Source organism: Achroia grisella, unplaced genomic scaffold, assembly GCF_030625045.1.
Source record: "Achroia grisella isolate CSIRO2021 unplaced genomic scaffold, CSIRO_AGI_Agris_v1 utg109, whole genome shotgun sequence".
NCBI classification, from domain to species: Eukaryota; Metazoa; Arthropoda; class Insecta; order Lepidoptera; family Pyralidae; genus Achroia; species Achroia grisella.
The window spans coordinates 8,269,911-8,296,271 of NW_026712573.1; the positions used below are offsets into that span (position 1 = coordinate 8,269,911).

Consider the following 26,361-nt stretch of genomic DNA (forward strand, 5'->3'; position numbering starts at 1 on the left):
CCTAATATTTTACACTTATCTATCCTAATATTATAAAGAGGTATTAACATCAAGGAAAGAGATTTTATGTGCTAACATACATAATTGCCTACGGCAAAATGATAATATAAGACGAATATTAGAATATTAGTAGAATATTCTAATATTCGCCAGACGAATATTAGTAGCTTAAAAAAACTATTAGTATTTCTTCTGTACAGAAACTTTAAGTTCGACCCTGTAAAAACCTCTATATCTAACGGCCAGTGAAGGGGTGAAGTATTGAGAATAATTAAAAGTCACATATGAAGTGAAATAGTGAGAGTTACATTATTTATTGGTTTATAAACATCATTTACTATAATGTATATTGGATTTGCATTAAAATTGGTCACCAAACTGGGTCAGACATATAGTTCGAGAGTTATATAGGTATACATAGATCGATGATAAAAAATATACTATATACACGATTCAGTAAAAAACAAACTTTAGACGAAAACAGGAAAATTGGTAAGAATAATCCTTGGATGTATTCTAATCGGAAGACCTTAAATGCCAATACTTATGTTTCCTTATCAATTTCATATATTTTCTATGGCATTGGCGATGGTCCAAAGTCGTATTTGATCAGTACAAAGTATGTGGTGACCATAATCATAAAAAGAGGAAAAATGTCTTAGATGTTTATGATTGTAAATCACATATAAAAGTAGCCTGTAACAAGATATATTGACACATTTTTATCGACTTATTTCAATTTGTCACTGGAATGTTACAATGCTCGTATTGTAACGCTGAATATAAGCGGCCGAGTCCTGGTCTTGTGAACTACATACGCTCGTATGTCGTAGGACATTTTATTTGTTATTAGAGTCATATCGCGGTAACCTAGGTTTAATTTGACATTTATGAGACAAATCAAAAGAAATACAATACTCTTGGAAATACAATTATGATAATTGTACATATTTCCAAGAGTAAGCAAACAAATTTATGGTATAATCATATACCAAAGTAAAAGCACACTAAAAACACTAGATATGAATAATAAAAAAATAAAAATAATCACAGCAACGACAATTAATAATTATATACTCTTAAATAATTATTCGCAAATTGTAAATAAAACTTTGCGCGAGTTGAATTTATTATTATAAGTTATGTCCTAGAGCCTAAATTAATGTAGACTTCCTTTCCTTTCCTTTGTAATATACTATTACGGCATTAGATCTGTCACTGTTTAGACTTGATACAATTGTAATGTAGAGGTATACAATGTAGAACGTAATATACATATGTAAGTTCGTGATAATTTACCCAGATGGGTCCGGACTTATGGATAGAATTACGTACAGTAGGATAGACACAGGCGAAGGGTTTTCAGTTTATTAAACGGCCAGTACATACCTCTTAATCTGTCTTCAAATCATTGCCTGAAACCTACTCAACTTTAAACATATTTGATGATTATGGCTCTATTCTTCATATAGGTTGAACAAATGAGGTTTTAATAGATTTGTAGAAATTGTTTATCTTTGTTTCACACAGGTTTACTAAAATTGCTTGCAATAAATGTGTAAAATAATGCGTACTATCAGTTAGGGTTGATAGATAGACATTGTTATTGTCATCTGTCCTAATTGTGATCATATCACATAGGCGTGTATTTCGATAAATATATGTATTTTGAATCAAAAGACAAGGAGCGAATATCTCTACATCTCTAAGATCAATTTGGTATGTTATTGGTATATCCATCACTGACTAGGCAATCTCATATATAATTTAATCTAAATATTTTTTTGGTGTCAGCCATTGGACCGTACAAGTAATATCTACATTTCTGTATATAAAATAAAATATTATGGTGAATAATACATTTTATAGATGGCACTGTTTAAGTACTACAGGAACAAAATATATCGTTATAGTCAAGAAAAACTTGAAATGAAACTTTATACGAAGTTACTTGGAAAGTGTAGTAATAGTAGGTTCATATTCTCTTATTATAAACATACTCGTAGAATGATGCCCAACGGACGGTAATGGGTTGTAAAAGAAAGTATCCATAAAACTTAATTATACAAATTAAATGAAACTAGTTCTGAAACGTTAATTATATTTTCTGAAAACTACAATATCATTGAATGGCTTACTTTGCACGGCACTAGTTATATACTGTATTAAAAAATCATGGAAACAGAAAACTTTTATTGTGTCGTGTAACTCTATGTATAGCGAAAGAACAAGTTTCCATATAAAACTTAATATACGTAGTTAATGTTGCGAATTTAGTAATCTGGTTTCATCGTTCTAATTTCATAATGTGTCTTTAAGCCTTAAAATCAAATCTGATAAAATGAACAACTCATACATCTAGAGATGCGAGTTTGATTCAAATTGGATTGTACAAATAATGGAATATCATGATTACTGTATAATATGTCTGTATATAATGTACAACCATTCATTTCTGTTGAAGCAACTGTAGTTGTCAGCGTACTGATGACTCCCTGGGGTACAATCCATCGTGGCGTGTGATTGCAAATATTAATGAATGGCATGAGGGTTGCTGCTGTTACTACATTGTGTTACATTCTAACTTTATGTTAGCCATTACGAATACATAAAAAAAGGCTAACGTAAATATTAATTTCATTAATTTATTACAATAACTGCGGACAAAATGAGAATACTGCGCAGAATTTCTGGAATAAGAATGACTGCATTCGTAATACGGTTAAAATACCGCTTTACTTCCGATGGTCGCAAGTTTGATTCCTCGCACGGTGCAAATATTTGGACTCATGAGTATGACTATTTGTATCGGGAGGAGTGTTTTCTATGTATATTGTTATGTATGTGTACTTACAAAAAAATATCTTAGTAAAAATATCAGTTGTCTAGTACCCATAATATAAGGTTTGCATACCGTGGGACTAGATGGCGCTGTAGGATTATTTATTTATATTTATAAATGTGTATTAATCTTACATTACTAGATTTTGTTCAAAGTGGACAGGGTGTTTACTTCATCTATTCCAACCGCTAATTAGGTGGCTTTGTAATATGTGATCCGGTTGAAGGGTGAGATAAGTCAGTGATATTATATAATACGGATACATGACATCTTAGTCTTTCGGAATAGCAACGCATGAGTAGGGGACGCGGCCATCCCGTCATGACATGATATATGTCATACGTCGTTTTTATATAAAAGAACCATAACCTTTATTATACTTTTACTAGATGGGTTATTAGCTTCTTTGCCATTTATATTACACAAAGTCTAACTTTTTTTTATTTTATTGGAATAGCAAGAAAGCTGATGGTCCATCCGATAGTAAATAGTAACCATCACCCATGTTAGTTATCTGTGGAAAGAATACCGGACGAAAGGACGACGATGGAAAAAGCTTATTGACCTATCACGATCAGATAGTATTCACGTAATACAACAATGGCCTCTTTTGGCCTCTGAAAATAAATAGGGTAAATACCATCTAAATTCTATAACCAAATGTTTATTTTATTTATGGCCCATTAAAAATTGCATGTAATATTTTTGATCCATTGACCCGGACAGATATTATATGCACGGATGAGTTATGAAAGTATATGAAGCAAGAAGATATTGCTGTTACGGGCGGACGCAATAGGATTTCTCTCTTTAATTTGATTTATAGGGGATATAGAGTGAAGTTAATTTTATGTTGATACAGTTAAACATTTTAAACACCAGTTAAGCTCTAATTTGTATTTTTTAACTTATTTAATTCAACGTCTATTTGTCAGGCGTTAAATTCATCGCCATTATACAGATGTCTAGTCTACGATTTATTCGGTTCTGTATCACTATGGATTGACTAATGCACAATAACACCAAGCACTGTGAAGTTTCTATAAGTGCCATCTAACGTGAACTAACTAAATTATTCCGACAGAATAAGAATCAGTATTCTACAGCGCAGAGAATTACTAAAATTTGATTGCATTTCAATTACGCTACTAGGATACTATCAATATACTACAAGATGCGAATAGAAGATATAAAACACTTCTCAAAATACCTTTAAATTTAATTTATATGACATATTATGCAGATAATGTAAATTAATGAACGAAAATCATTATGTATTATGTCCCTTTTCAACCGATATAACAGTACCTCCTTTATAATCCTATTTATGTACTTAATATTCATGTTATGTACATGAATTATAACGGAAAACTGGTAATTATTACCAAAATCATAAATATTAATAGTTGTCTGTACTGACGTTGTATAATATATCAGACAGTGTTTATGATGCATGTTAATGACATTTGCTGGATGAAATATATATTGTCTGGCTTACTTTTATATAATTCTGTTGTAAAGTTAGAAGAATGAAAAGTTCTTACGAAATGAATAATATAATGACATATATATCTGCATAGAGAGATTTATACCACCAATTCATTAAAAAATATCTAAGTCATTCAAGGACAAGGTTGACTGAAAGAGTGATACATAAAAGTTTTTTCTTTGAGTCACATTTTTAGTAAAGACAAACAAAAGTATTTTAACTAACTGGCTATTACTCACCGCTTTATTTTTTTAGATATAGCCTAAATTAGCCTACTTCAATATAATGTAATTTATCTTCACGTCCAACAGCATTAGGTTAATCTGTTAAGTTATTTCTTGTGACATAAATAGACAGACACATTTATGCATTTATAATTTAAGTATAGATTCTTGGGAATGGATTGTATGGGATGATTTGTAAAAAGAAAAAAATAGCTAATATTAATATAAAATATATAACTCATGTACATCTATGAAAGGGAATAAATATTGTTGTAATATCATTATACTTTAAATGAAAGCAAGTCTCGTTTAAGAAATTGTATCGAGATATAATGTGAGGGGTGGGTGCTACTTTAAGTTTAATATAGGTACGAAATTTATATCTAACAAGGCGAAAGAAGCTCATGTAACTTTTCACGCGACCTAAATAATTTTGCCTTAATTTGCCAAGGCTTTTAACGTCACATGTTGAGTAAAGTGAACACTAGTGTCACTTCTCTATTAGACTTATTAGAAAAAAACATCAACAGGAATAGGGGTTTTTTTTTAAATACGAATAATCTGTCTATTATGATGAATTTATTATAGTTCATGTAATTCATAATAAAAATATTAATATATACTGTTTTAAACTTGACGCGGTCATTATTTATACGTATAATTAGTAAAAATCACGGGATCTTACCACGTTTTATATTTATTTGCTGAGTTCCCGATATTTCGAAATTGATTATGAAATCATATTTATTCCTAGAATTATGTATTTGAAAACTTCTATATATATTTAGAAGAGATATATTTGAATCATATATATAATTTACTATAATATGAACACATGTAAACAGTGAAATTTATGTTACAATAATATTCACAAATAAATAAAAACGAAATATGTACCTATGTATAGCCTACATATTACTTTATACATCTTAATTGAAATGTTTTACGTAACATAAAATGAATATAAACCAAACGTGGAGGATGTAATCTGTTCGTGACATATGAATGGATTTGGAGATAATTAGGCGATGCCTCCGAACGAAATATTACCACAGTTAAAGCGGCGAAATTAAAATATTCAAAAGGATTTAAGCGAGTCAAGCGAGGTTGTGCAGCTGTGCACATATAGATGGAACGGAAGCGAAAAATGAACAGTAGACACACGAGGAATCTATTAAAATGTACGTTGATTATTTGGACATTTGTTACTTTACAATAAAGTTGTGTTCGTATTTATGCTTATTGTTTTCTGAGCGTTTTAGTATTTTGGTATGCATTTGTTTGGATATGAATAATGCTTATTTTACTAGTATAAATGTGAAAGTAAAAACATTTTGTTTGTTTCGATCTTGACTCAACTAATCAAAATGCAATTGTCTTGTAGTTGGTACTTGAAATGGAGATCGATGTAGTTTACTTTTAACATTGTACATGTAGTTTTCATTTAAGTTACCTTCGTAATTATAGTAAACCTTATAATAATAGCTATATGTTTTTATATAGTTGAATTTCACGTGGTTTTTCTTTGATATTTTGAGTTGGATTAATGAATATTTTTAAATTTATTGAATATTTTCGTTCAAGGTACTTTAACACGCTGACGAAGTCGCGGGCACAGCAAGTGGTAAATGTAAGCTATAGATATTAGTGATTATTAGGCACATTCTGGAGGAATAAGACATCACGATTCCTGTATTTTTTTGTGTGAGTGGTGAACATCAAGCATACAGCCCATTTGATGGTAAATGGTTAACGAAACCTGAAATTTCTCGCCATGACTCATCCTTCAAAAACATATCTTTCAAAGCAAACTATTTGGCGACTGAAGTTGGTGAGATACCCACGCAGACAACTTCTTACAAAGTCTAGCTCGGTACAAAATAATAATAATTAATGAGAATTTCCAGTAATCGAAATCTTTTTAACTAGCTCTTAATAATAAATCCTTAGACGATCGTTAATTTAAACCTGACAACAATAAAATTCTAATTAAATCCAAGAAAACTATGTAAATTTAGCTAGAATTATTATCTGTTTCTATAAGAGTAGTAGATAATAAATTTTGTTTATTTCATACAAGCTGTTAACCCACGCAACTTCGTCTGCGCCACGTTTCCCCCGTTTTTGCTACATTTTTCATTCTCAGCTACTTTTGGTCGTAATCGTTGATGTTATACTATATATATATGGCAAATCATTAATAAATAGACTATCCAACACTAAAAGCATTTTGAAAATTAGTTTAATGGATCCAGAGATAGCACCTACAACCGCACAAACTTTACTTCTTTATAAAATTAGCAAATTAACACTTCTTCTACATTGACCGTGCGTTAGTTCTAAGGTAATCAATCCTTGTCTATATATTTAACTACCCATCATTAAACTACGGCTATTTATATCTAGCTTAGCTTTAGCTAGCTAGTAGTTAAATAATGCAGTTTAAATTAAAATAATTTGTGAACAAATAATTTTTATTGACCACTTTCTATCATTAGTTAAAATAGACATAGAACATAGACTTTGTTATATTATAAAATCTTAATATTAATATATTGAAGTTATGATTATTCTGTTTGATAAATACCTTATTTAGAGACACTACACAACCACTAACAATAAAGTACCACTAAGTATTTAGAAACAAATAATAGAAACAGCTATCGATTAACTTAATCTAAATGAAACAAAATAAATACCTTTAAACGGTGTAGAGTGACACGAAACGAATATAGTACAGGTAGGAATAAATACGATGGTAATCTGGTTGTAAAATGTTTTCAATGAGTAAATTTGTATTTTAATCTGGGTATAAGGGGGAAGTAGAAGCGGCTTTGGGTCTTGATTTCATTACAAAAGCAAGCGTTTATGTAGTAATCCTGCAGGGTTGGCACGGGTTTATCTTTGATTTGTCTGTTTCTGTAATTAGAAAATATGTAATTAGGTCTATTTCAAATGTATAATATTTTAGGATTCTATGTTTACTTCAAATATACAGGTTGTCCTAGAAATCGACATCAAGCCGCAACCCGGTAACAGACTAAGTCATAATAGTTATAAGAAAGATAAAAAAATATATGTTACGTATTTTAAAATCGAGAAATTCTACATGTGACGGTTTTTTCCCTCCTATTACTACTTATATGTACTTTTATAATATTTTTATTTTTATCCTAAATACTTGATAATAAATAACTTTAAATGCAGGCCTTTTAAAGTAACCGGAGAAAGGTACAGATGCATACAGCGATTTTTCTTTATACAATATAGGTCAACCCATTTAGAGACAAGATACTTTTACAAGAATACACGTAGGAAACTCCCTAGGAATCACTGCCAGGGGAAAGCTAGTGAATATATAAAATATTGAACATTTTAACAATTTGGTTTATGGTTGGTTTTATGGTTGCATCGACGACACCCCTTACTAACTTACCTTCGCCTCAGCCCTAAAGCCACCGGGAGAGGAAAGAGATTCCTGTTTTCTGATAGAATCTGCCCAATTGCGCGAATGCGTGTAAATGCCTAGTTTTATGGCCACGTATTTGAAGAAGTTTTATATCAGTTGGGTAACGGTTGCACAAATTGTAATTGGGTTTCTGTTCGAAATTCTACTACAGATTGTGTGGTTTTTTGTATAGAAATACAAACCTTGAACGTTTATTAAAAATAATACACGGTTATACTTGTATTATCTCAATCTGTGACAGTCACAGTAATTTATATTGTTTCATATTTTGGCATCGTGATATGAATTATGAATAGATATTTATATTTATAAGTAATAGTTACCGATAGTCTCTTATTATTTTCCAGTTTGTGTCATCGTCATATTTATATGGCATGCTAAAATAAATGTTTATTTAGACTTGGTATGAAGAAAAAGATTTGAAATTCTACAACACAATACCTATATTTGGTAATAATATAAAACTAATTCAAAATGTCTTTTTACAGGTAGGTCTATTACAGTCTCTTAGTGTTAGTGAAATCTAAATCTATCTATTCTTATTTATTTTCGATCCAAAGAAATAATAAGAAAAACTCGGCTCGGACTATTTTAATAATAAATTATAGCTGCCCTACTACAAGAATACAGTTTCATATTTAAATTCAAATATTGAAAACATAGTCACCACTCATACATTAATACTCACTTACTCATAGTAATATTTATGTCAAAAATCATTTTATCAGCAGCCGTAACCCTAAGATAGGATAAGCCTGTCATCGTATATTTTAAATTTTTCTAAAATTACTTAAAAACTGTACAAAAGTAATGTTAATGTCTCCCCAACGCACTAGTGGCGCTTTTCCAAGTGTGCCACAGTTGCGTACAGTTCCCAAATATGAATTATATCTTGATCTTAATTGGCAGAATGCCAGTATCATTTGCGCCAGCCGAGGCGTGAATGGCTGTTTGGACTAAAAAAAAGTATAATTTCGCCTTATTCCCTAAATTGCGTAGATGTAGCCAAGAAATAAATAAATCAGTTTGTCATCTACTTTAAAATGACATTTAAGCAATGCTTGGGCAGTGTCGCGGGTGTCACATGAACACGTGATATCCGTAGTACTTGTCGTGTATATAGGTGATGGTCGCCACTTACCATCAGGGCCTTCACCTTGTTTATCATTTTATTTAAAAATGTATTATTTAACTAAAAAACAGATAAATTCCTTATGTGACATAAGCATTCATTATAAATATGTTTTTGGACATTCCTACGAAACCTGATTATCAATATAACCCGACCCATTCTATGGACAAAACCACAGGAATTAGTTATTATATCTATATAATGCAAGCAGGAAGGTCAGTGTGATTATCATAAAATTTATTGATATTTCCAAAGGAATGTACCTCAATCTATAAAGGTCGAATTAACCACTGAATGCGGCTACTCGGGTCGCCCCGTACCTATATATTGAAAATTTCATCAAGCGAATTGATAAACCACTAAATCCCTATTAAAATTTATGAATATTCCATTTAATATTAAAGGGGATGATATCGCCGTGATTGACAACATTGTCAGAATACCGGGACGAGGCTGAGACGAGATATTTGCATACGTTAATAGATCTCGTCAAGTATTTGGTTTCAGGTCAATAAATATTTGTCTTTGTTTATAATATCGAATAAACAATGGATATATTTCAACGGTTCGCATTAAGTACGCCGTAGGCGTACCGTGCGATAGAACTTTTGGATTTGAGTGTTGAACGAATCTAAGTAGCGTCTTAGTCTTGTCTCTTAAAACTCTCATCTTTTGTATCCTCGGGGTAGAATAGACTCAAAACAAAACATATAATAAACTCAACGCATTATTGTAATAATTACTTTATATTAACAATAGTCCGTAAACATAACAATACGTAGAGGAAAAATACAAATTCTTTATAAATCATTAAACATACAAGGTGTATCTGAGAATTATAATATAGAAATCTTCTATGTTATTGTTTAAGCAAATCCAGAAATAGTTATATGCTTATATACTATCAGCCACAAATTCATTTGGTATGGGCATATTATTCGTAGAAGTAAGACCCATGTCTTAAAGAAATAATTTAATATAAACGTGGTTGGAAGGAAAGGGAAAGTACGCTCGAAAGAATGTGATATATTTAATAGTACATTACATTTGCTGCTATATATATCCACTTAATATATCCAATAATTACTACACACAGAAAGTGACATGTAAAATAAGAGTATCAAAATAATATAAACAAAGAATGATGGGCAAGGCGTCAGTAACATTTACTATCATTTCACTCATAATACAAGTAAAGTGTTATAAAATTGTCTTGTTGTAAATAATAATAAAAATCCCAGAGTAACACATTGCCATCTTGTCCCATGGTAAGCAGAGCTTATGTTATGGGTACTAGATAACTGATATAAATACTTATATTTTTTTGTAAATACATGCGTAGTATACATAGAAAATACTCAGACGGATACAAACAATCATATTCATGATCATAAATGTTTGCACCATGCGAGGAATTAAACCTGCGACCATTGGAAGTAAAACTAAACCGCTAGACCACCGAGGCCGTCATAATATATATATATATATATATAGTAAATTAATGTATTATATGTACGCCAGTCTATTAACAATTTGGATTCTATTTTTATACTGACGGACAATCATATTACACGGTGTGATACCATACCATACATAAACATCTCATTTTAATGGGCCTAAAAGGGTCTGTCCCCAACTTAATTAGTAAGGGCTTATCTACGGACTACCACCTCCCACACATGTGATCTCTGCACCTACAGCTACTAGTAATCGTAGATTATAGATAGAGTGCTTGCTTATATTAGTACCTATATCACGTATTCAGTATTAACCCATAATTTCCTACATATCTAGTTATATAAGAATCTTTTGATTTTAATGGAAGTACCAACTGAAGTTAGTATTTTTATTAGTAACTAGCTACTCGCCCCGGCTTCGCACGGGTGTACATGTAAAATATATATAAGCATAAACATTCCTCTAGTCTATCTATTAAATAAAACGCTTCAAAATCCGTTGCGTAGTATTAAAGATTAAGCATACATAGGGACGGACAGACAGTGACAGCGACTTTATTTTATACTATGTAATGTTAATTACACTATCTACTGCTTTTTGTACATGATATTATATCAAGTTGACTACGTAACATGTATAGCACGTTCTTAGTTCTTAGTACCACTTAGGTGTTGTCCTTCCGGAGAATTGAATGTCATCTGTATTCTGTAATTTCATTGCCTTATTTGCCCTTTCAACCGAATCAACTTACAAAGGCAGTTGCTTGGCGGCTTAAAAAGGTGAGACTAAGGTGTCCGCGCAGATGGCTTTTTATTCATTCAATCTGGGTAAAGAATAGAATAGAATAGAATAGAAAATCAAAGGTAACAATTTGTTTTTATCTACCACTCGTTCGGAAAGCTGTCTCATCACAAGAAGAACGAGCAAGAAACTTGTGTGTTGCTCTTTTAAATAATCCTTGTAAGTTTACATTTACAAGTCGAAACGTGTGAATACAAACTACCAACAAGCACTAATTTTTTGGGTCAAATATAATCATGCAATAAGATTAAATCAGTCGTAGTGATAAGAGCAGACCAGTCCCTACAAGCAGCACTCGTTCACGAGTATGACGGATGAGCCAGCCATCACTGCGCTCGACCATATTTTTAGCCCAATGACCCGGCCCACCACGCCGCCACATGTCTGGACTAAGGTCGCACTTTACATAAGGATGCATGCGGCAATCAATACAAAAGCCGCTACGCTATCATATATCAAGAAAGCAGTATGAAAATTAAAATTATAATGTTTGTAAACTTATTCTTGCTATATATTGCTATCATCTATAAAAACTTATAATAGGCTTTTTTTACATAACTTACTAAAATTAGCTTATTTTTATTATGTAAGTTTCTACTTGTAAGTCTTTAAGTTTCTTGCTAAGTTTTTTTTATCCCATAAAATGAATTACTAACTTTGTGTAGACGGCATTTCGGTAAAATTAGCTTATTTTTATTGCGTAAGTTTCTACTTGTACAGTCTTTAAGTTTCTTGAAACTATCTAAGTTTTTCCTTGTATACATAATATTTTCATAAATGTACTGTGAGGCAACGGTGAGGATATTTGATTGTTTAAAGCATTGACGTAATGACTCTCTAGAACCCATACCATAAATAGAACGTATGGCTCTCTTTTGTAAAATAAATATAGTATTTATATCGGCTTTTTACCCCATAGCAGTATGCCATATGACATAATGCTATGGAAATAACTAAAATATGAGACTAAGGTGTCCGCGCAGACGGCTTTTTATTCATTCAATCTGGGTAAAGAAATGTATAATCATATTTTCTTTTACCATTCAGATCAGTGATGTACCAATAATTTATTTAATTATTTATGTCATACTAAGCGAGTCTTATCGTTTCTCAATTTCCCACTTAGGAAGATTGTATTCATATACACACACTTATAAACACTAGTTACACACACTAATTACATAAGGCAAAAAATATATAATCTTAATTTTACAAACTACATAAATAATCTACTGCCATCCTACAAAACTCCAGGCAATTACAAGTAAATATGTCTAGATCTGGAAAGCAAATAACTACACCGTTATATTATATTTGTGCCATTGATGAATTCAGAGTAATAGTACGAAGTCATTCATTTTGAGTAATTTTTATTATGGTACAAATAATGCATATTTTCTTTCTCTGTCTTTAAAGATTATCCAATTAGTTTGATTGGCTAGCACTCTTTTTGCTGGTCATATAACCGAAGAAGCATCTTTGCCTTAAATGTTTCATTAAGGAATTAATGAACAAGACGTCCGTATGCCGACATAGACTGAACACAAAGCTACATAACCTACTGCAATTTCGTGTTATTACATAGTTATATATACAGCAAGTACATGGAGCGTGAATTTATCTGCACGATTTAATTAAAGGTGTGCATAATTAGAAACAATGGTGGTAGCTATGTGAAATTAAACCACCTCTCCACTGCATACACGCTGAGCTGAATATATTGTAGATTATGCGGATTTAAAGCTTAGATAGTAGTTTTCCCAAGAGATAACTTACGACGTAGGTATTAACTTAAGATGATACTTCAATATAGATATTCTGTCAGAAAACACCATTGTTACTTTTAGGCTGACACAAATCCCCTGAACTTCATTTATCTGCACAGTTGAAACTGAATTATTATGCCCAATCAAATCATCCATTTAGGATTTGTTTTTGTATAGTCTTGTTATTTAAATCATGAAGCAGAGTGGTATTCTTGTATTTTTTGTGTTAATGTATACTCACACATATTATTCACTTTTATAACTCATCTCGATGATAAGTTTACAGGATATCAATTAACGGTGAGTGATAGACACTTCAAGACTTGATGTTCACTTTAAGATTGAACTCGATTCAATGATCTTGTATTGTATTGTGAGTACAATATATTTAGTGCGACGTGGATTTAAGTTAGATTATACAATACCAGCAATAATAATAACTGTAATAACGAGATCAGCTATTACACAAATATGATAAAAGTTCCATGAAGGCTGATTTTCCAGGAGAGGTTAGTGTTACGGTGGGATATTTTTTAGTCCTTTGGCATAGCAACGCACGCAATAGTACCGCGTGAGCTACATAATGACGTGATGCCTTTAGTACTTAATTTAGTCATAAAATCTAAACGGAGTGGAAGCCGTTATCTTGTTGTTTGTGTTTTATTATACTGTGAAAAATACGTAGTTGTAATAATCCCATTATTACAGCCGCACATTTCCCACGTTTGTGTACAAAGTGTGATGGATATGGCTATCCAAAGTCTGTGTAATCAGTTGGACTACTCGCTAAACGTATAGACGGAGCTTTCAGATTCTGTGACATATTTACTGTAGCTACTTTAGGAAATCGCAATCAAGATAGTTGTTTTCTATATTTCATGACTTAACAGACCGGAATTGTTATGTTTGTAAATTTATATTAACAAAGAGAGTAGCGATAGAGAATGCTTCGGTGTTCTATTCTATCTGTACCTACACTGATGTTATAAAGAGGAAAGATTTGTATATTTGTATGTATGTAACGAATAAATTTATAAACGAATGGACCAAGTTGATAAACTCTTTTACTATCAGAATGCTAGATTATCACTGTGTATGTTAATACATGAAATGGTTACATCACTATCTAAACAAACTGCAGCGTTTTGATTTATTTGATCGTTTATGAAAGTGTTAGAAAGTTAATTGTTCTATCCTATAAAATTAAAACGATATGATTTGTTTTCACAATTGGTCCCATGTCCAATAAAAAATATCTGAGTGTTCAATCCGGCATTTGAAATTATTACAACTTCATTCTACGTTTTACTTCTTTTGGGGTCCGACTAAATAGTTTTAAAATAAAACTGTTGAAAGGCTGAACACGTTTTGGAATTACACTTATTTTCAGTTACTTTTGTACCCATATGTATTCACGACGGCCGACATTCTTTGAATTCTATTCATGTTCTACAAGCATTTAAACCTAGAGCTGGAATTAAAATTTTCCTAATTAACAGGAGTTACCCCACATTTTTGTGTCACGTGCAGGAATTCATTTTACACGGTGACCATTTGTCCTAGTACTATCGGGCTTTTATTATTTTATATCAGATAAAACCACCGAGGTGAATATAGAGTTGATACATTTTTGGTAAAGTTATATGATAAATAATAATATGTGCAGCAATTACAACTAGTAGTCTAGCGGTTTAAGACTTTAAATTTAGATTCCGCGCTTGATATAAACATATGAATACACTAAGTTACTTTGTATTGATCGGGGTACTTTCTATGTATCCTCAGAATAAATTCTGCTTGATGCTGACGCTGCTGATGAAGTAGAAACGCTATATGAAATGTCCTGAAATAATTGTAGAATAGTATCTAAATAAAAAAAATCCACCATAGTAGTATAAAAATAAAATTATTTATTAAAAAAGGATGAATTGGAGAATGATGTAATATATATGACTTAAAAAAACTTTTACGATGTCTGTGCAGAATTCTAAAATTACTTACAAAATATGACCATATGAATATTTGATATACTAGTTACAAAACTTTTTTAACGCACAGTTGTATAGAAGATATTTGTATTAATGAATTGGTTGTAATTTATTCGTGTTGTCAAATTAATTTTGCATTTACCTCTTCTATTATTTCACTCAGTGGTTAACCACAGAGAGGTCAATGGAGACGGGCTCGTTAGTGAGGCCTAAGTTCCGGTTCTCGTTAACAGTCCTTACACTTTGAGAAGCCGACCGCCGTCCTTACATAGAGCTGTGAATCGATATTTATGTCACTTGACGCTTTACAGTTGTATTATAGTATTGGCAATTTATAAAATAATCTTAGTTTACAATTACTAGTGTGTTTTAGATTTGTTAGGAATTATTTCATATATAATAATCGGAATATATAAACAATAGTCATATAGGAATTTCTACTATATAGGTCTGTAACCTAGTTTAGAACAACCGTGAAAGAATTGTAGGCGAATAAAAAGGACTTTGATTTTTTTATTTTTATATTATTTTATATACATGTATATATATTTGTTATAAAATCCTTCATAAAAACCTTTATTTAATATTGACTCTATATGTATATTTTTATAATATATGATGCAACGACTGCCTTGATTTAAAAAAAATGTTGCATTAGTTGAATTGTACATTATTTTAGAGCGGAAACACTAAATTATGAGTAATCGGGCGTATCTAGAGATAATTTATTTATTATTTTTTTAAATTACTAATAATACCCATACAGGTCTGTCTCTATTATCTTCCTTTTCATATAATCCAAGGGTTTAAGATAGATTAAAAGAAGATAATAATGAATATATAGATATAAAAGATAAATGTCACACTGAATCGTTCTCGGGGATCTTTATGGAAGACGACAAGCAGTTCTCGAGTTCCACAAAGGCCCTGAAGTGTAGATTCCAAAACACAATAGAATTTTCTACAAATGCATTTCCATAGGATTTGCCTGAGTTGAAAGCAAATTAAATATCACAGAACAAACTAATGAAGAAAATGAAAGGCCTCGGTGCTGTTCGGTGTTTCCTCATATGAAAATATGCCCTTATATTAATATTTATAATATTCCTATAGATGGATAGGACAGATTTGATTTTAAATATAGAAAAGATTTGATTAATTTTCCTCATCATCTAAGTTTTTAAGATTCTCGTATAACTCGTCTAAGCGTCTTATAGAATTGTTATAATAATTCAGTCAGAGTATCGGTGCACTTTGTTTGAAATATTAAATATAATATATAAGACAGGTACTCGTGGGAAAGTAATAAAATCTAAAATACAGACTTCCGTTTCCGTATTGGAAATTTTATCACTGCATCTAAATTACCCGTATTTTTATTTACTGCGTAAAACTGAAGAATATAGAGTTCTCTATGCTTACCAAGGGGCACGTGAAAATTCGTTGAATGCAGTAAATAAAGCGATAACATATACACAATTTACTATCCTAACAGTTATTACAGAGTGGGAAGTCAGAAGCATTGTGGACTGCCGATGTTTTGGTGAACGCAGCACTTGATGTACCATATTTCGATCGATATATCATGAACACATGAACGTAAACTATTTTTTTTCGGTTCCCGAGCAACTTCTTATGTACCAGTTTGATGTAGTAGAACTTAGGTACAATGACGTAATTACCATGTCATTACCACAATAGAAGTTTAGTCCACGGGAAATCGGGAAAAGCCTGCACAAGTAATTATGATATAAGGCAATCATAAGGCATATCCTATAAAAATAAAATATATATATACTGCTTGACTTTCTTAAGAATTTAACGGTTATTTATTTATTTAGTTATTTTAACAAGATATTTTTTACTTTCACAAGCGGAAGGGATCGATTACTTTGACATTGTAAGCCCACGCTTGTTTACCATTTCATAAAAATTTTAATTATCTAAACAACCATTTTTCTAATAAACAATCAGTATGACGCAGTTTGCGACGTCGTTTCATTGGAGCGGATTAACTAAGCACAGTCGTTGACAGAACTAATTAGGTTACCATCTGTCTGTTATTGGCATTCATTATCTCTGTATTTTGAGATTTAAATACTAAATGATTGGTCTGAATTTCGAACTTCAATAATGAACATGTAGATTTTAAAATAATTGTTTCATAAGCATACTGATAGAAGAAAAATGTATGTTGATAATGAAAGTATTTATAGCCATATTTTTTTTAAATTTTAAGATTACAATAATTTTTCTTCTATATTTTAAAATTTAATATTATACACATATTGTCAAACTATCTACATGTACTAGTAGTAGACTAATCAAAATTCGAGTAGGTAGAGTCAATTATTGCTCTATCTGAATCTTGGGTGCGATCTTTATGAGTTATGTATGCTAAAAAAAATATTTTTTTCTTAAATGTTAACCTCGGGAACTGATTGGAATTGAATAGTTCTTTACTTCTATATAAATAGTGTATATAAAGAGACCTATACTAATATTATAAAGAAGTGAAGTTTGTGAATTTGGATGTTCGGTGTAATCTCAGATGTTTCTGTTCCGATTTTGAAGTTTTTTAGTGTTAGTTAGCCTATTTTTCGAGAAAGGCACATATAACATATAACATCACGTTATGACAGGTAAGAGTAGAGCAATAAAAATGTGACGCAGTCAAAGTTGCGCGTTTTGGCCAATATATAGCCTATATCACTATATAATATATATATTACCTTTGTTTATTAATCTATTTTATATTTCAATATTATCTACTTATTAAATTACACTGTCTTACTATCTCTGATCAAAGCGACGGTTGACTGGTAGGGAATGCTATCAGGCATTAAGACCGCCACGTATACAGTTTTGTGTACAAAAGAATAAATAAATGAATAACTCTGGAATTGAATTTCTCAAATCAATGCAGTGTTTTGGTTTACTTTCCTCATAACAAAATCCCACTTTATATTAATAGTATAGATTCGTTTCCATCTGGTAGGTATATAGAATTATCCCACAAAGCTTGAAATAATGCCATCTTCTACATATTCGTTGGAACTTAATGTATTCTGCTCACCACCGTAATTCGATTTTCATACTAATACCCTTTGAAGTTTGTGTTTTATGTAGAATCAGGGCTGCCAATGTTTGGATTAAAATTTTCACGGAGCTTGTTTAAAAAACCTTTAACATCATTTGAGCTGCAGAAATAACATTCTCCTAATAGCTTTACATACATCAACTATCTCTTCTGTTATCTTTAATCCTCTTAAGATTTTCCTTGTATATTTTGGCCTTACGTTTTATTCTGATCAGTGACATTATTTTTTCTGTAATTAATGTAAACAGTTGTTTAATTATCTATATCTATGTAGTGTATGTACCTTATAACTGTAATAAAAATAATGTCAATTTCATATTTATAAATATATATTGGTAATTCATTATTTCAAAAGTTCGTATGTGGTTATTACTTTTTTTTTAATGGCACAATTGATCAAATATAGTTACTTAAATGTATTTATGAATAAAATTAATATAATTAAATTGTATATAATTGTAAAAATATTAAATTTATTCAACAAAATGGTGGATAACGATAACGACAAATATTAATAAAATATTTATTTAATGGAAAATATTTTTATGACTAAGAAACTAATAAGAATATTTGAAAGCGTTCAACCTTTATTTCAGTTTACCAAATCGAGTTACAAAAGTTGGCAACCCTAATTATTGGAGAGCACACGGACAAAGTGGAACTTCCCGTGGACTATAATTAGAGTCGATTAAAGGTCCATAACACAATATAGACAGTTCGTATTCGCTACTGTAATATTAGAACTCCAACAATTTACACGGAACTATCCGGCCCGGGCTCAATAATTGTAGTAATGGTTTTAGTTTGGCAGTTTTCAGGTTTTTACACTTTATTATTTTAATAGAATAATTAAAACAAATTTAAATTTATAAAAAACGTGTCTATATATGTAATTAGTCTATTATTGTATTAATACCATCTACAATAATCTACATAGATGGTCAGTGCTAATGAGTGGGAATATACTGTTTTGTGAGTATATACAGTATGATAATTTTCTCGTATGTACAGTATGATATTTAAAATCACAGTTTTTTTACATAATTTAGAAGTGTAAGATGTAGAAGAAAAATATACTAATAATAACATTTTATTATATCGTGGTAGTATTATATTCCTGTTGGTATTTACAGAAAAGTCTTTTGCCTTTAAAACAAAAATTACGTTGAATATACATTAAAGTATACAAATTTTTACTATTTTTTTATTTGTATTTCTTCTATGTGCATAATAAACATTTTATTATCTTTATTTTTTTAATTATCTTGCAGAATGGAAAATAAATAATGTACAGTTATATATCTATAATAAAATACGCATGTTACATTCTTTATAATCTTTCTGTGGTTTATGATTCGTCAATATAAGATATTATATTTACAAATTTATATTTACAACTTGGAATAGCCATTAAACTGAGAGCCCACCTGATGCAAAGTGGTATCTACCGTTGCTATAGACATGAAGGGCGTGTACATTACGGAATAGACAAACTACTTCGTCCATAACTTTTAGAACGAGGGGGAGGATATTGTTAATAATGAAGAAATTGATAATAGTTGCCCAATTACTAGCAATGTAATATTTCATATTGACCTCCACATGGTACCGCTAAAAATAATCGTTTTTAATTCTAGGTTAGGCTAAATTTGTCACAATGGGCTAACCTGATTTAACCCTCATCATCATATTATCGGTGCCCCGCAAGTACATCACGCAGTGGTACATCCACCAAAATTCCATTATCATCCATTAAAAAAACTGTCTGAACGTATAATTGTATTCAGTGTACCATCATAACTGATGATTTATATTTTTTGTTCTGGCATCCAAACATACATGTATGTTAGTGATAAATTCAGAGTGTCAACCAATACATTCCTAACACCAGCACCATACCAGGTATCAATCAATTTTTTGCAAAGGAAATGTATTCGCATCCATCATCCTATGCTGGTGTCATGTGTGCTCGTTATTACGTCTATATTGCATAAGAGGAAAGCGATTCATCTTCTCATATCTTAGATTCTCAAAATACCGAGATAGAATTCGTACAAAATAGTGAAAACATTGTTCAAATTCAAATTCAAATTCAAAATATCTTTATATGATACGTCAAATATGAACTGACAAGAAACTCATCTCGAATTAATATTATATATATTTACCTATCTACATCAGCCACAAAAAAATTGTTTTACAAACTGTGTTTCTGTTTGAAGGGCGAGATATTGCTTGCAATAATAGGGTATATGAAAGCATGAGTTATATGATGAGGTGTAACATATACGTGACGTAACACATATTTAATTGTAAGAGTAATGATTAAAATGTATTATTATAATCGCCAGCTCGTATCACTTATACCGAATTGGTGGGCGTCCGTCGTAATCTATTTGACACCGTTGTTTTTCCATACAATAAATTTTATTGGGAACATGTGATCATGGTGCGCACAGTTTAGATAAGGTTTAATGAATCCTTTTCGTTGTTCGTTACCCACGCCCGCCTCTGATTTGATACAGTGTAACACTGAATTGATATTGCAGTAATTGGACGCACTTGGGAACAACATCCAGTTAATTAAGTGTAAACAAAACAATATTATGCTTTGTTGTGTATTTTATGAAATTTCACTTACGTGGAGATTATATTAGATTAAAAAGAACTAACTTCATTTAAATATACATTAAAGTCTTTTAATAAAAAATGTCTTTCATTATAATATTCTCATTAGAATAGTATAGATTAATTCAAAACCGTTAGAACAAAACCTCTTTAATAAAGTCTGCGCTCAATTCGTATGTCATCTTCTTCAGATGACTGAAACAAGAAATTCGTATTTAAATCTTAATAACTATGAAATAAATGTCATATTATAATATTGTTTCTCTTCTAGTTGTCTAATCCTGTTTGAGACCACTTAGTTTAGTATTCGTGCACATATTAGATAAGAAATTTACATACGAAAATTTGTCTTCAACCTAACCACCCTTTCTGCATCAATCACATTGTGACAAAGTAGGTCGATCTATCAAACACGTTAGCATGACGTTAACCTAATGACCTCTGAAAAGTGTTCAGATCTGTTCGTTATTTTTCATAGATCACGAGTTTTTGTCTAATCATTTCGTCTAATCGACTGCACATGACTATGTGACTTATTATCAACAAAAGAGAGATGATGTTGATAGTAGATGATAGGTTTTTACTCCTTTGCTACCAAATCTGACTGCTTTATCTTTACATATAGATTTATACATCCGAATACATCATTATATATTGAACAAGATACGTAGCGTAATAATTGGTTTCCCTAATTTTTTATTTTTTATAAAAATCGAAAACTAAGTGTTTTGTAGTTGTGATAGTTAAGTGGTTATTTTTAGAATGTCATCAGCCCCCAAGGAAATATTACATTAAATTTTCGAACGAATCTAGTCCTTTGTATATTTCACAAAATTCTAAATTGGTTAGTACAATTTATAATTAGACCCTTTCGGATCGTTGTAAATTGTTTAAAAAGCCTAGTATGGAAATCAGGGTAGCCTGTTTTATAGTAGAGTTAGTATACGAGTATTTTGATTTCTAAATGTTTTGAAGTATTCATTAATATTATAAGCAGGAGGGATAGATTCGAATAAAATTTGGTACACAAATAGATCATATTCAAGATTAACATATGTAATACTTTTAGTGAATGCAAATAATACGACGAGAATAATCTCGTAGCTATAAAGCTAGTATTTAATAAACAGTATAATAATCAAATCCGTCCAGTCATCACATAGTCATTATTTTAACTATAACCACTACATGTAGTATGAAACATTTGAACACTCCAAATATGCAATAGTAGGCTTTCATAAGAGAAAATAAAATGACGTCTACAAGAAGTTTCGCTTATCTCTAACGACTTTTATAAGAAACAAGACCTCTTCATATGAAGCGTACGCCGCAATAAGGCTCGTGTGAAGTACTTGGATACAAACAGATAGTAAGACGGAGTTTGGCTGAATTTCAAACTGGAAAATTTGGCACGTGATAATGGACACGGAGCTCGTTTCAGTCCTGATACTTATTCTAACAGCACTATATATTTATTTATCTCCAACAGTACACAGAGGATATTTATATCTATAAAATAATGTATTTATAATAATGAGTGCTATCATTATTAAGTATTAAAAAATATATATTTTATTATTATTTTATTACTTTTATGATGCCGATGTTAATATATGTATATTCACCATGAAGCTTCAGAGCAAGTTTCCCATAACCTTTAGTGTTTGTTTCATTTTGTTCACAAAAGTAAAAATATAACCTATAGCTTTTCCAAATATTTGTTTTTGACATCTTAGGTCTCTGGAAAGGCAAGTCTTGAGTGGTATGACGGGTGTGACACGATAACATAATGTTCATCTTATTCAGGTATATAGGCGACGGGTACCCCTTACCATAAGGTGGGCCGTCAGCTTATTTGCACTTCCACATTTCCCATTACAAAAAAAAAAAAAGAATACCACACGTACTAATCTCGGGCGCAGGTTAGCTATTGCCAACGGCTGGTGCGACCTACTTGAAATGTCGAATGTCGTAAATAATTACTGTTTTATTATTAAAAGACTTTAAGTAATGTAACAAACAATAACGTGTAAGAATCGAGAATAAACGTAATTATTCATATATATGAATAACTAAATATTAGATATATTTAAATTGTCAATAGATTACGGTCAATTGAACTAAGTAAACATTTATAGTTACTTAGGTTCGCCTTGAGTTTAAGAATAAGGTTTTTTCAGGAATATTTTCTTTCCAAATGTGTATATATGATTATGTATAATAAATTTGATAATTTTATAAGAGTGAACAATTGAAAAACAAGGAACTTCTATGCTATATCGGAAACTACGACTACGATAATCGTTGTCGTAATGATTTGAGATTAATAAGTCAACGCAGAATTGTATTGAATATATTACGGTCTAAATATAGGCAATATCTTTTTGCCTAAATTGATCAGTTTCACAAAAATATCGCGTCCGATTAGGAGCTAGAAACGTTTTTTCTATTGATTGTTAGTTCTTCGAGATTGATTGGTATTGCAAAATCATAAAAAAATAACAAGAAATAATGTATTTTTATTAATATCAAAAATAACATGTTATTTATACTTTTCTGTATATGTGTGCATAAGTTAGCAAAGAACCATTCATTTCAATTAGAGAAGAATTTCATCCGAAGAGTATTAAAACGTAATTTCTCCACATTTTACTGAATGTACATTTGCTTCGTTACAGGTAACAACTTTGGCGTTGCTCCAAAAGTCACAAAGTCACCTCCCACCTTTAATAAGTAAGTAACTTTATTATTTCAACGAATACTAGATATTACTTTGGAGGTGCAAGTTGAGTATATTCTAGAAAAACTATGAAAAGAATGGTTTCAAAGAAGTTTGTAATTTATTATACTGTTTATTTTACTTAACGTCAATTTATATTTTGCAATTCAGTATATACTCGTCCTTGGGTTCATAAGAAATCTCAGATGTATAAAATTATTATCAATCTTAAATTTCTCACTTAGTTTTTATGTTGCATGTCGATTATGGAAAATATGCTCATTTATATTCAGATAACGTTCTAGATATTTCTACTCCATAACCACATACCCAAAATGTATATATAGTTCGGCTGCAGTACGGTATAAGTAAGAGTTCCAATTGATAAAAATTTACATTGATTTACAAAAATAACCAATTGTAACAAAACATATGAAATTATCATTGCAGTACATTCTATCCATTAAAAATAGATATCATAGAAATTAATTCCATTGAAATGAAGATATATATAAAAATACTGTCGAATTGACAACTGTTTTTGGCGAAAAAATCACGTAATACACGTAATATGATCTATGAAATTGCAAAAACACATAGTCTTGGTGGGAAGTTTGTTTTCATAAATTAGTTTGAATTGAGTGCTGTTTTTATAGTTTTTGGTTTTAAATATTTTTTTTTTCTAATCAGCTGGAATGATATTTATATTCAATGTTGTGTTATTTAAAAAGGTAAGAGGAAACAACAAATTGAACAGCAGCGAGCTATTTACTATATGTAATTCATTCATTCATTCATAATTTAAGAGCTACGCTCTTGTCGGTGGAGCTCTTGCTCTATATGTAATATCTTATTTTAATTTTTATTATTATATTATATTATTATTGTAAAAGTAGTTTTCCACGGAAAGCGTATTTTCGTTTGTAGTATGTTGTCTTCCCATTAAATGCCATATAAATATAATACGCGGACCCACTTATTCTAAAGAATCTTATTACAAAGAATACGAATGATAATGATAATACTTAGGTATAAACAACATATTGTGGCGAAAACAACAATAGAAGATATTTACGCAAATAAATAGGCAATTTTATTCACTTCTTATGGCTGGATTACTTAGGGTTGGACCCCACTTAGCACACTCGCAAGTAGTACTATCGTGTTCATAATAGGAACGCCTTTTGTATGTAATATTACCTGCACTTCATATGTTTTCTCTATAGATGTGTTCAATATGTATTCATTCTGTCTTTTATTTCTTAGATCCGTAATTAGTTGTCGGACAAAATACTATTTATTATATCATTATAAACATACATTTATTTTTTGTACAGCTTTACTAGCTATAACGTACGGTGCTGCCCGTGTTAATCTGGCTAAAAGTATCTGGTCTATTGTCTAACTGTATGTCAAATTTCAATCGAATCGTCTGGTACTAGTAGTTTTTGCGTGAAAGAGGAACACACATCAACCCGAATAATTGTAATAATATGATAAAGTGATATATGTATGTTATATCAAGATGTAGTACTGATAGCCTACCTATCGTGCTGATTTCTAAACATCATAGGATTGTTTAAAAGAATAAGTAAATTTCTTCTAAGACTAACGTAGATGAACATTGCGGTGAACACAATTACCACTTATAATATGTTATATTTTATGATTATTTAATGTTTTTGCAATATAGATACATTTTTCTTTAGCCTAACGTGTGGCATTTTATTATATATACCTAGATAAATGTTGCTGACTTGTTGTTTTATTTTAATTACATATTATGACATTTATAATGTCACTCCTGAGACTCAGAAAATGTGATACTTAAAGATCTTTTATGAAAAACACAATACATGTTTTGTGGATGTGTTTTTCATGTCAAGCATTATACCTTCAAATGTAACAATAGATTCTAAGCCAGATAAGGGTGTTTATTTTGTAACAAAGTAATAACTCTACACCTACCACCTGTCGTGATCTGAATGATACGAGTTGATGGAGGCTGTTGTTTGGTTATATTTGTGTAATGCGATGTTACATTACACCTAATGATATTATGTTTATGTGGTATATGATTAATTTATGTTATTAAATATTTTCATACAATTCTGAGATATAAAAAACAACGGCTTTAAATAATTAATCTAGTCATTTCAAGTAGCTGCGATAGGTATAACAATATCTCTCTGTAACCTGTTGGAAGACTTTGGTTCTCACAGATAAGTAAGTTCTATACTTGAGTATCTAAGGCTGTATTAGCAGGTTCATATCAAATTAATTTGGGCTTTGTAAGCTAAGTTTCGGTTATATAGTGCAAATTAGACAGTGAAATTACAGAATAAGTAACATGACATCTTAATCCTCTGGAATACGACGCTTGAGTGTTAAGTACTGTTCATGTATATAGGCGACGAATATGGCTTACCACCAGGTGGACCATCAGTTTGTTTACCATTCAAATTACATAAAAAGGAGTGTACAATTGTGTTTAAGAATTGAAATTAGATTCATATATGCATTTTATAACTTAATACAATATAATAAAATGAGTATCATAAGTGAATCCAGAACGTGAGGTGAAACTTTCCCCGCGGCTGCAATCTTGTTTACGTGGTAATCCATGTGACATACGGGGTGTATCGTGCGAGGTCAAATACGCATGACTCTGAAAACACTCTAAAATACTTGGTCGCTAGGAAATTATGAATGTTCGTCTGTAGTTGTCTTTATACTTTAAATCAA

General features: G+C 30.7%; 1 protein-coding gene across 2 annotated transcripts in view; it reads left to right on the plus strand.

Moving 5' to 3' along the window:
* LOC131844307 (TWiK family of potassium channels protein 9-like) overlaps nucleotides 1-26,361 on the plus strand; it is a 283,305-nt gene that overhangs the window by 107,114 nt on the left and 149,830 nt on the right. Inside the window, exon 3 of one of the 2 annotated variants that reach the window (XM_059193160.1) lies at nucleotides 23,576-23,630. The exons of the other annotated variant lie outside the window; for it this stretch is intronic. The gene's annotated coding sequence lies outside the window, so the exon portion shown is untranslated. The remainder of the gene's footprint in view (nucleotides 1-23,575; nucleotides 23,631-26,361) is intronic. 2 annotated transcript variants of the gene reach the window in all.